This window comes from Netta rufina, assembly GCF_964035555.1.
Source record: "Netta rufina genome assembly, chromosome: 2".
Taxonomy (NCBI): Eukaryota; Metazoa; Chordata; class Aves; order Anseriformes; family Anatidae; genus Netta; species Netta rufina.
In genome coordinates this window covers 130,741,109-130,753,444 of record NC_140124.1, presented here as the reverse complement: position 1 = coordinate 130,753,444, position 12,336 = coordinate 130,741,109, and positions in this window count along the sequence as shown.

Sequence of the window (12,336 nt, the reverse complement as noted above, 5' to 3'; positions counted from 1 at the left end):
CGTATGCCAGTCCAAGACACAATATAACATAAGCATAACTCACCATGTGAGAATTCATTTACCCATTCAAATGGTTATAAGCAGCAGGAAAACAAACTGCTTTCTTGTAAGAACTTTTTTCAAGTCTAGGGATTTTTTGTTATGCAATATTATAGTTAAATATTTTTAAACTATTTAATTTTAATGATTTGTAATGTTCCTTCTTTTCTTAGATATTGATATGAGTTGTAATAGTTTGAGTTTTCAGTAGGAAGTTTTGGTTTGTTAACATCTTTGCTGTAATACTCTCAACTTCTACTTCTACTGACTGAAACAAGCTGAAGAGCTATGAATGTGAAATTGCCAGTGGCTGGGTCTGATGCTGGTCTCTAAGTATTTCTTGAGCTTTTGTTTCCTAATCTGAACAGTTCATTTATTATTTTTTTATTATTATTTACTTAAACACCAAGGTCAACATTGCAGTAATAATCAGTAATGAATTTTACTGCTTCTTACACTATTTACTTCCTCCTGTACTGCAGAGAATATGAAATTACACATTAAAAACAACGAATCAACAGCAAAAATAAACAAACAAAAAACCCACTACCTCATTCAAGCAGATATTTTCTGCTTTACTGATTGACTTTCTATGAGTAAGTAACCTTTCATGTTGCAAAAATTTTTGCAGCAAATTATCTCTCTAAATAGAGTTTATGCATTCTACATGTCATGCTGCAAAAGAGAAAATGCGTAAGAGGGAGAGATTACAATTTGTCTTGTAAAGGTTTATCACCAAGGGGAAAAAATCATATATTTGTTATTGCAGTTAATTATCACTGCTGATGTGATAATGATCACCAGCATTGAAGTTGTTATGCATTAAAGCCTGACAGTTGTATTTCTGTTAATTTAATATATTGTTGAATGCCTTTTTAAGTGTTAATCTTTCTCTCTTTATCTGGAACATATTATCATATTGCTTGAAGAATCAGCAGCCCTCTTTGCCCCCCCTCCCCCCCCCCCCCTTTTGTTTATGGCTTTGTTTGTTTTTGGTTTTGTGTTATATGAAGAACAATAGCTGCAGAATTGACTCTCCCATGCTTAGGCAGAGATCTATTGCAACATACAGGTTTTCATGTCAAAGAAGCATACGAGCCTAAGATATCATTCATGTGCAGAACACTACCACAAGACAATATTGACATCAAAAGGTTAGCATCATTAAAAAGAAAATTAGATCTTCATGAATCCAAAATGAAACTGAACCACCAACTGTGGTATGCTTTGAAAGCAAACCTTTTTATGTGCAGTCTTGTTCTTCAATGTTTCTTGACCATCACATCAACAAGATTTAATAAACTAAGGTAAAATTTTAAAGATCAACAATGGAAATGTATAGTCAGATTGCACTTATTCAAGTACCTGCCACTGAAGTCTGATACATAATAGCACATAAAAATAATCTGATATGGATTAAAAAGAATGAGGACTAGAAATGTAGTGTAATCAGATATTTTGAGCATTCTGTTGTCTTGTTTTCTCTAAGTACCCACAAACATGAAGTCCTTGAATATTTATAATCTAAGTTGTATCTGAAAGATGATGTGACAGACAGATCCAGAAGAGGGTTCACAATGTAAACATGACAGAATATTGGTATGTATACTCAAAGTTGTTACTCAAAGTTGGCTGCTTCTCTGTTAGAAAATTACTCCTGAAACTAGATCTTGTTTCAACATGAAAATCACCATAAATGCCTACACATGACTCTCACATACCCCACACACATTCAGCCTAGATACACTCTTCCCTTTGCTCCCAGAATTTCTGTCAAAAGTAGATCATGTTTTGGGGGAAGGAGGAATCAAATTAGAAACAGCAAAAACAACAGCAGTAAAATGTGCTTAATAATAGCTTTTATTAATATTTCAATGTACATATGGTTAGTATCCTTAAACAGGATGAAGTAAATATGAATTCCCATAAAATATTAGTTCAGCATTTTGTGTCAAATGTTAGTGAAAAAAATGTATGATCAGTATTTGTTCAAAGATGCAATTCCTGGATTAAGAGAGAGCATACCTACACTTCTGGATGAGCCCCAGCAAAGAAATTCAATGCAAGACAAACTCTTTTCCTTGCTACTTCCCAGTGGGAGCCCAGCAGAGCAGGGAGGATTTCACTTGGCTGGTTTTCATGGGTTCTTCTCTAAGCCATTTAACCACAGGCAGCTGTGATACCCATAGCTCTCCACCATCAATCAACATCCAGTATCCTGCACTGGGAGAGATTGTGCTGTTCTTTGGTTGCATTCAGCCCTGTGTTTAACTCTTCACAGATGCTGCTAAGGGGATGTTTAGTCAGCGCATGCTGTTTTTGCTCAATGGATCTATCCTTAGCCACTTAGTCCATCCATGTCTTTATTATGTGCCATGAACCTTCAGCAGCTGGCTGCATTGCAAGTGTCCTGTTCATCCAGAATTGCTCGTTTTCTCATGATACACCATGCATACAGCATGAGACTGACCTTACACAGACGAGCCTCAGAGGGACACTGAGCAAAGAGATCAGTGTTCATACACCTCATATTTAGGTATAGCCTTGGGGATTTTGAAAATATTGACCACCAGGAACCATTTCATATTCTTCTCTTTCTTTTACTACCTTGTTATTTCCTTTGTTATACCCAAGAATAAGCTCTGTCTCACAAGATATTCTCAACAATGTCTCATATCTTATGCTGTCTCTTATTACAATGTTTCTGCAAGGTATGGTGATGGAAGAAGTGGAACCATAAACTGCCAATAATAAAAAGTGACACATGACTGCTGGTAATAAAATATAAGAACAGAACCCTAAGTATACTAAACCTTATATATAAGGTTTATATATATATATAATATATAAATTTATATAAATTCATATAAATTTATATATATGTGTGTGTGTGTGTGCATTATATATGGTATTATTCCTTCTGCATTTTACTGAATCTATTAAATGGCAAGGAATTAATTTCAAGAAAAGATGTATTTTTTTTTCCTGAATTTATATTTCCAAGAAATCTCAAATAGCTTCAAGTTGTGAATTCCTAATCATTGAATCCAATATTTTTCAGTCATGACTCTAAATGAGAACTCATATTTTTTTGTTGTTTGTAGTATGTTGTGATGCAGGAAACACAATTATAAAAAGAGACGTGCACTCTTACGCTGGGTATGAATTGTAATAAATGGTTTCAACAAAAAAATATTCATTACCATGATAGTTGTTTTCCCTTCTCTACATTACATCCCAGAACTGAGTAATTAAATAACTCAGTTTATTGGAATACTGAATTTATCCTACATTAAGCCAAAAATGTTAATTGCTCACCAAACTAAGTCAAGTATTCTATAAAGACTTGTTTTCTTATAAACAAATTTTATATACATTTAACAGACTGCTTTATTCTCATCACTTGAGCTGAGAGAAAAAAGAGTCACAAAATAAAGGTGACATTCATTGTTGTTTTTAGCTAGTTATAAAATTATATAAACTACCTCTCTATTAACATACTAGCCAGTAAAAAGCTTCCACAAATGTTCTAACTAAGAGCAAATATTTTATACAACAGCCATTACCACTGACATTAGAAAAAAAAAATTACAATGTAATTATGCAACAGATTTGTAATATACAGACAGACTCTTCAGAGGTAGAATTTGTTAGACTAAGATATATAATGTACAATAGTTTCAGAAAAGCATGACAGAAGTGTTATGCCTTTACTCTTAAACAAATGTTTGATTATCCTTATAGAGATATAATATCCATAAGTATTTAAAAACTACAGTAATATAAAAGTATGATATATTATATGTGTTCTGTAACGTGTTCTGTAATCTTTCATTAGTAATGATCATCTTTTAATCTTTCATTGATAGTGACCATGAAATGGAAATTTCTAAAATGACACATAAAATTCTCCCAGATGATACACCAATTATTGAAATTAGTGAATGTTATCACTTTTAAAAATTAATTAAATGCTAGAATTTGTTATTTGTATATAATTTTAACACTCTTCTGTCAATAATGAAACTATGTCAAAACCAAACCAAAACAATGCAGAATAACAACATTAGAGAGAGAAAAAAAAAATTAAAATAAAAGAGAGAGAGAGAAACCTAGTGTAATAGTCCAGATGAGCATTATTTTTTTCCCTTTTTCATGGTACTGGGAATAGTTAGGGTCTTAAGCTGAATTCTGAACACATTTCTTAGTGTGTCAAATTTTGAAAAAGTTATTAGATTTCTTTTGAAAATTAAGCACACAGATATTGCAATTGATCTGTGAAATTATATGCTCAAAGTTCAGTATATGACAACAGTTTTGTGTACAAAACTTTTCTGAACTATCAATATATTTTTTTTAGAGGTTTGGGACAATACTTTCTCACTGATTCATAGGCCTGCAAATATTAAATAAATTAGTATAATTATATGTTAAAATCACAGGAATTATTTATTGCATTTCACTTCATCATTGCTTTTTTATTTTTATTTTTATTTTTATTTTTATTTTTATTTTTATTTTTATTTTTATTTTTATTTTTTTATTATTATTTTTATTAATTAATTTATTTTTTTAATTACATAGCTATACAACACTATTCATTTGATTTTTTTTTTTGAAGTCTTTAATGTTGTTTTATGTTTAAGTTTTTATTACTGCGGATAACCACTACATCAATTAAAAATATTAATAAACACCGTCTATATTTTAAAACTATTATGAATATGTATTAGTGGTAAAGTTATATTGTTTAACTGCACTAGATTTCTTTAAATAAAAATAATAATTACAGTGTCTGATACATGGTAAGTAGATTGAAGAAGTCACTTTAACCACTGTTCAACCACTGTTAATCAGTCTATGCTATTAATTAAAACTTAATGACCTGTAACTTTCTGATATTGACAAAACGTGGTTTGCAATTAAACACAAATTTAAATAGCATGGATAAAGTAATGTTAAAAGGTCAAAAATTCAGCAGTCTGCTTACTTGCAGAATTACAAAAGATTTCATAACTAAATTTATCTTTTTCATGAATAGTAAACTTCATACATATTCCTTTTGCTTGATAATGTTGATCACATCACTTTTGTTAATTTATCCAGTATAAATATTCTGTGGAATTTTAGTCTATACCTTGCAAATACAATGGAAAGTGTTTTATAAGTTGTTGTGAAAGTGGCCACTTGGTCATAAATTTCAATTCAATTAGCTTTTTAAATCTAACATATTAAGTCTTTCACATCTGTTCATAATGTACAATAACATAATTCTTTTACCTTTTAATTATATTGTTTTTGTTATTGAAAGACAGGAGATACCATCCTTGAAGACAGCTGTTGGCCACTACTCTAGCTGACAATATAAAATTTAGGTCAAGACTTTGCTCTAGTTCTATGCTGAATGAGGTAAAATTATTTACATTGGATCCTGTATTTTCACTGTGTAAAGCTTTTGGGGCTTGCTCCTATGATTTGTTAGGAGCAAAACTGAAAAGGAGCACAGGGCTCCTACCTTCAATACATCTTGTTCTTGCAAATTACAGTGCTATTAATCCACTCCTCCATATGCTACCTCACAGCAATGACAGAAGTAACACTTTCTTCAGGGGCAACAACCAGGCAGGTGAGGAGATGAATCTGTGTGGCTCTAGTCTCAGAGGTTTCCAGGCCCTGATGGGGCACAGTCCTGGCCTGAGCTCAGAGCTGTGGAAAGCTTGGACTAAACAATTAAAATTATATATGTGTGTGTGTGTGTATATATATATATATATACACATAATATAATTTAACATATAATTTAAATATATATATTATTTTGTATATATAATATTTATATTTTTATATATTTATAATATATTTTATATATGTGTATATATATTATATATATATTTATATATGTATATATAATATATATATGTATTTATGAACCTTGCCTTCATTTTTATCTGTTTTTCTTCAACCTCATGTGAGTAAGTCCAGCAGAAAACATTTTCTTTCCTTATAGATAAATTCTTGCCAATCCTTATGCTTAGATAAATCCAAACTAGTGATGAATAGAAAAGTTTCACTGCACTGCAGATAAGCTGCAATTTTGTATAAAAAATCTGAGTTTTGCAGTTGTATGCTATGAAAATATAGGTACAGAACATGCTGATATAATTGTATTTCTATTTGTTATTATTTTAGTAATACCTAATTTTTATTTAAATAAAAAGTGAGTGAACAGTGTTCTAGACATAAATGTGACTATCAAGATCAAATTTTGTTTTAAATACTTTTTAAATTGTATATAATCATGAACATGCAAAACAAACAAGAAACAAAACCAACCCCCTTTTAAAATATTGTCATCAGACTTACTAAATATTACAAGATGTTGTTGGTAGAAGTGATATTGTCAGTGGTATTGAAATAAGTACTGTTTAGCTGCCTACAAAGATTTCAGTTTTTAAACCATGGTTTCTTGTGCAAATGGTAATCCAGGTGTTGTTCTTGACCTACAGTGACTGTTGTTGAAGCTTCAGCTGGACACGGAACCCTTTCTTCTCATCACAGGCTTTTTGTTAATGCAAACTTTAGAGATGCTACTTATAAGCAACTAGAGTTACTTATAAGCAACTATAAGTGGCTAGTGAAATCTTTCACCAGCTACTGCTGGTGAATGCAGCTTTTGAAATATTTTTAGGAAAATATTTTTATTTTTTTAAATATTTTTAGGAAAAGAAATGTGGCAATATCAAGTACTATTTTAGGACTGGAATCCTGTTCACAACATCACTCTTGAGGGTGAAACTAGCTGTCGGGGATAGGCAATTGTATTTGGCTCTTGACTTATTTCCTCACCTTCTACTCTATCTTCTAGGCTTCAAAAAAGCAGATTAAAAGATGGGTCTGAGACATCGTTTAGTTTGATAAAGGAGAAATAAAATCTGATGAGATCACATACAATGCCTCAGGTCCAACAGAAGGCATAAAACCATTAAAGTTTGTAAAAAGTTCTAGTAAAGGGAAAACTGATCTTGGAAAATTATACACAAGAAACAAATTTTCATATGAAAAGAAACAAGAACTAATAATGAATAGAACAAAGATCTAACCAGGCATATTAGTTTATATGCCTGGTTAGGCATATTAGTTTATATGCCTGGTTAATATTTATATAGGCATATATATCTTTTAAGGAGCAAAGAGAAAAAAAATTATAAAAGTATAACTTTTTTTTTTTTTTTAACATTAGTTAACATTTATTGTCCAAGAAAACAAAACAAAATGTTACAAAGGTATTTCAATATTTAATGTTTTCCTTACTATTTATTTAGTCTTTTAGGAAATAATGATCTGAAACTTTGATCCAACCATCCACTTTTTTTAAGACAAGATCTTTTCCATTAGTTTTAACAGTGAAATTAAAACAATTAAAAAAGAAAGACAACAACAACAGCAATAGCTAATTCTAAAACTTTTCTTAATGTTCCTAATAACAATTCTGTCATTGATGATTGTTCTGACTACTTCTACTCATCTATAGACAAATGTATTTAGCACTATTAAGTTATGAAATGTATTTAGCACTATTAAGTAATGGTGTTTTATGTCAATAAAGTATAAACGATAGAATACTTTTTAAGAGGAAACAATGTGTATACATGGATACACAGGTAAATTATTGTTAATGTGATCATAACTAAACACCCTCACTGTACAGAAAGTGGAAATGAATAATGATGTCTTTGTAAACTTCACATAACTTTATTTCTCATGTCAGCATTTTAACTTAATCAGTTAGAACAAATTCCTTCAAGACATGCATGAAATGCAAAATTATTCGAATGACAGTGCTCCTTTATACCTGAAAATTTATTAATCGTATTTTGTCTTTGAGTTAACATGTACAGTTTAAGTAATCTGTTGTAAAATAGATATACAATTAAAAAGATCCTTCCATTGTCTAATTGTCAGTTATTTGACCTTGAAAACACACCTGGCTTCTTACTAAACCTTGTAAAAATATTTTCTCCCAAGTTTCAATATAAATATTTATTGCAAGTTTCAAGTTCCTTTCCTTAAAAAGCATTAGAAATTTGAGTATGGTGGTGACACCATACATACATTATTGATGCGATATCACTAATATGTTTCAAATATTTCCAAGTCATTAAATGAAAAGTCATGTTCTGCAATTGATTACTAATACATCACTGAAGATGATATTTATTTATACATTGCAGGACCTAGAATGGAAATATCCTTCATAATTAATTAATTGAAGGACATCTGATCTTTGATTACAAATCAACAAATAACAGTCATTCTCAGTAAAGTATTTTTGAATTGGGTCAGAAATTAAAACTGAATCTGCTGGCCAAAGTGATCTATATTTCCCTGTAACAACAATGGAATTACTATCTTCGTAATTTAGTTTCAATTAATCATTTTAATGAAACAGTCAATTTTGCATCTATCTGCATGCTTGTTTATGTGCAGAAAAAATGAGATGCTAGAACATAAAAGAGACAATATAATCCTCGGATGCTCTGGACATCTGAAATGACTATAGCAAGAATCACAGAATCACAGAATTTCTAGGTTGGAAGAGACCTCAAGATCATCGAGTCCAACCTCTGACCTAACGCTAGCAGTCCCCACTAAACCATATCCCTAAGCCTCATATCATCTAAACCTCTTTTGAAGACTTCCAGGGATGGTGACTCCACCACTTCCCTGGGCAGCCTGTTCCAATGCCTAACAACCCTTTCAGTAAAGAAGTTCTTCCTAACATCTAACCTAAAACTCCTGGAAGCCAGGATGCCGTTGGCCTTCTTGGCCACCTGAGCACACTGCTGGCTCATATTCAGCTGACTATCCACCATCACTCCCAGGTCCTTCTCTGCCTGGCTACATGCTCTTCTCATAGATTAAGACTCATCCTAAAATCATTTAAAAAATGTTCAGTATTTGTTAAATCTTTCAGATTAAAAATCCAGACTGCTGACAGGAAGCTCAAAATGTGCAAATAGATAGGTAAGATTCATCTTAATACTGTCACTTTCTCCCAGAAGCTCACAGTAACTGATTGCCACTGATTGGCATTATCTGATACCTGTAGCAGGTGGGTTCCAGCACCTTTGCACTGTTTCTCAGGATTTTTAAATTATTATTATTTTTATCCCAGGCATTTAACTGACTTTGCTTATGAAAATTCCATTGCAAGAAATCTCTGCTATAAAGAGAGTCATTTCAAGTAGCTCTGACATTTCCTGGGAATTCTATACCAAATGCATAATTCTGAGATGAAATTATGCATTAATGCCAGAAAGAAGTCATGTCAGAATTCACTGTAAACAAGTGGTTTCACAAAGGTGTTAGAGCCTTTGAGTATGATTTTAAACTGAGGCTGAAACAGGTCGAAAACTAATCTTAGAGTACTCAGTACCATTCATTCTCAGTTTGCTATCAGAGTTCTCCTCTATGTTCAGGAATGCTGGCAAGTTTCAGAGATACCTACCACCACTTTGTTACTGCAATTCACAGTGGGCTTCAGAAAACTTGATTTGATTGTATGAGCTTTGAGTGTCTGGATGACTATGCATGTCTATTTCTAATACTACCTACAGAAAGAAGTTTGCTTTATGTTGTTATCAGTTTAAGATTGTACAGATTACATGAGATGGAGCAGAATTCAGCAAATTTCAAACTCAGGGAAACCCTCTATAATCAAATCAGTCTTTCATAATGTCAGACTTATATAGAAAACAAACAAACAAACTGTCGTGGTTTAACCCAGCCGGCAGCTAAACACCACGCAGCCGTTCGCTTACCCTCCCCCCTCCCTCTCTGGGACGGGGGAGAGAAATGGAAAGTGAAGCCTGTGAGTTGAGATAAAGACAGTTTAATAAGACAGGAAAATAATAATAACAAAATAATAATAACAATAATAATACAATGGTGATAATAGGAAAATAATAATAATATGTACAAACAAGTGATGCACAATGCAATTGCTCACCACCCGCTGACCGATGCCCAGCCTAACCCCGAGCAGTCCGGCCCCCTCCCCCCGGCTAGCCACCCCTATATATTGTTTAGCATGACGTCAGATGGTATGGAATACCCCTTTGGCTAGTTTGGGTCACCTGTCCTGGGTCTGTCCCCTCCCAGCTCTTACTGCACCCCCAGCCTGCCTGTTGGCAGGACAGAGCGAAAGGCTGAGATGTCCTTGGCTTGGTATAAGCACTGCTCTGCAACAATTAAAACATCGGGGTGTTATCAGCACTCTTCTCATCCTAAGCCAAAACACAGCATTCCACCAGCTACTAGGAAGAAAATTAATTCTGTTCTAACTGAAACCAGGACACAAACAAACAAACAAAAACCTTCATTACCTTATTTTTCCATATTTCAAAAATATTGAAATATGGAAATTTTCAATATGTTTTTTGAAATATTTCCATATTTCAAAACCTTCTTTTTCCATATTTCCTTCCAATTTTAACCAATTAATCAGTAAAATGTTTAAATTTATTATATTGGTCTTAAGTGTCATCTACAGATAATAGAAGAGTATTGAGATCTGCTTCCAAAATGATGTGAATTAGAGAACAAAATGAGTTATTCTATTATGAATACCTTATGGATTTTGATTTCTCCAGATTCTTCTGCCAGTATTTATATGTGACACTGATGAATTTGATGTGCACTTGTTTATTCCTGTCTTGATAAAATGGACACTTAACTCACTATTCGCTCTGTAAAAGAGATGATATTAGTACTACAGCCTTGACTGTCTTCTTCCTAAAACGCTTATATCTTATTTGTGTTTCTGGTACTGGCTTCTCTGAAAACCAAACCAAACCAAAACAAACAAATAAAAAAGAATGGTGACTTGTAAGAAACACAAAGCATTCTCTATGTACAGTGTTTCATGCTATTTTTCAAAAAGCATTTAGTGAAATCAAAGAGAGAACATATCTTTATGATCGACTCCCTAGCTAAATCTTTAGAAAATCCCGCACTATTTTTTTTTTGGAATAATAAGTATATTTCTAGAATATTTATTTCAAAACAATTCGGTCATCCAAAATAATTTTCTCACTTTAAGTGCAATTCATACTAACTGAATATAAACTCTTGGATATAAATTGTCCAATTACTTCAAGAAATATATTTTCAAGAAACATAATTGTCTGGATTATGACAAATAATAATGTTAATTATCCTTTTGTTCCTTCTGAATATTCTTGTCCATTTCACAGCTCACCTTTATTCCCCTCCTACCTTATCCATTATGATTTTCCCTCTTAGCCCTGAGCAGACAGCAGGAAAGGAATCCTAAGGCTGTACAGAAAACTCTGTTGATCTAGATAATATTTTTTCAGTATTTCTGCTTGTGTGCCTATCGGAGAACAACAGGAATACAACATCTAACATCATTGTGAAAGGTCTTCATGAATTCAAGATGACTCCATGAAAACTGGCATGTTCATTCCTTATAAAAATATTTTGTAGAATATTTACTAAGTTCTATGATTCACGAAACTTTTGGAAGTGACAGTTCTCCCAGAGAAATAAGGTGGGGAACCTTAATTAACATGTAACATTTAACTAGTTTTTCTGATCATTTTGACATTTCTTTATCAATTTCAAAAGTCACTCTTCACCTCCACAACAGCTTTGTCTCTTTACCTAGTGTTTTTTTAAATGGACCTCACCACAGTAAAATAGGTTTTCCTTTCTCTTGCTGCATGTGAAATGGTTCTCTCTTGTGAACAGGAATAATACAGCTCTTTTGGCTCATAAGAAAAAGGTAGGTTTGGGGGACAGAAACCTGTGTACTCTGTAAAAAATGGATCAGTCTTGCCCAATAAAAATAGTCTTCAGGGTTTTCCCTTGTTCTATGCATTCAAGGACGTCTGATTCCAGTATTATTGCCCTGGGATGTGTTTTTGTAGCCAAACTAGCTTAAATTCATCTGTTTGATAAGGGACCTCTTGTGTTTGTTTCATCCTCTCATGAAGAAAGGAAACTGTCTTACTGATCCATGGGTGCCAGAACAATACAAAAGAAGCTGCTGTTTGGAGGGTTGTAACTACAGACTTTTTTGTGGAGAGATCTGAAGCTCTATTTTTGAGCTAAGTTATAGCCTGATACTTGTGCTGGTTAACATTAAGGAGGAAAGGCTTTTTTCTTTGATGTGTTTGCAATAACTTGCAATAACATAGATACCAAAGATTAGAAAAACAACCACAACAACAACAAAGCAAATGTAAATGATTTTATCGTCCCTCTGAGTTATTA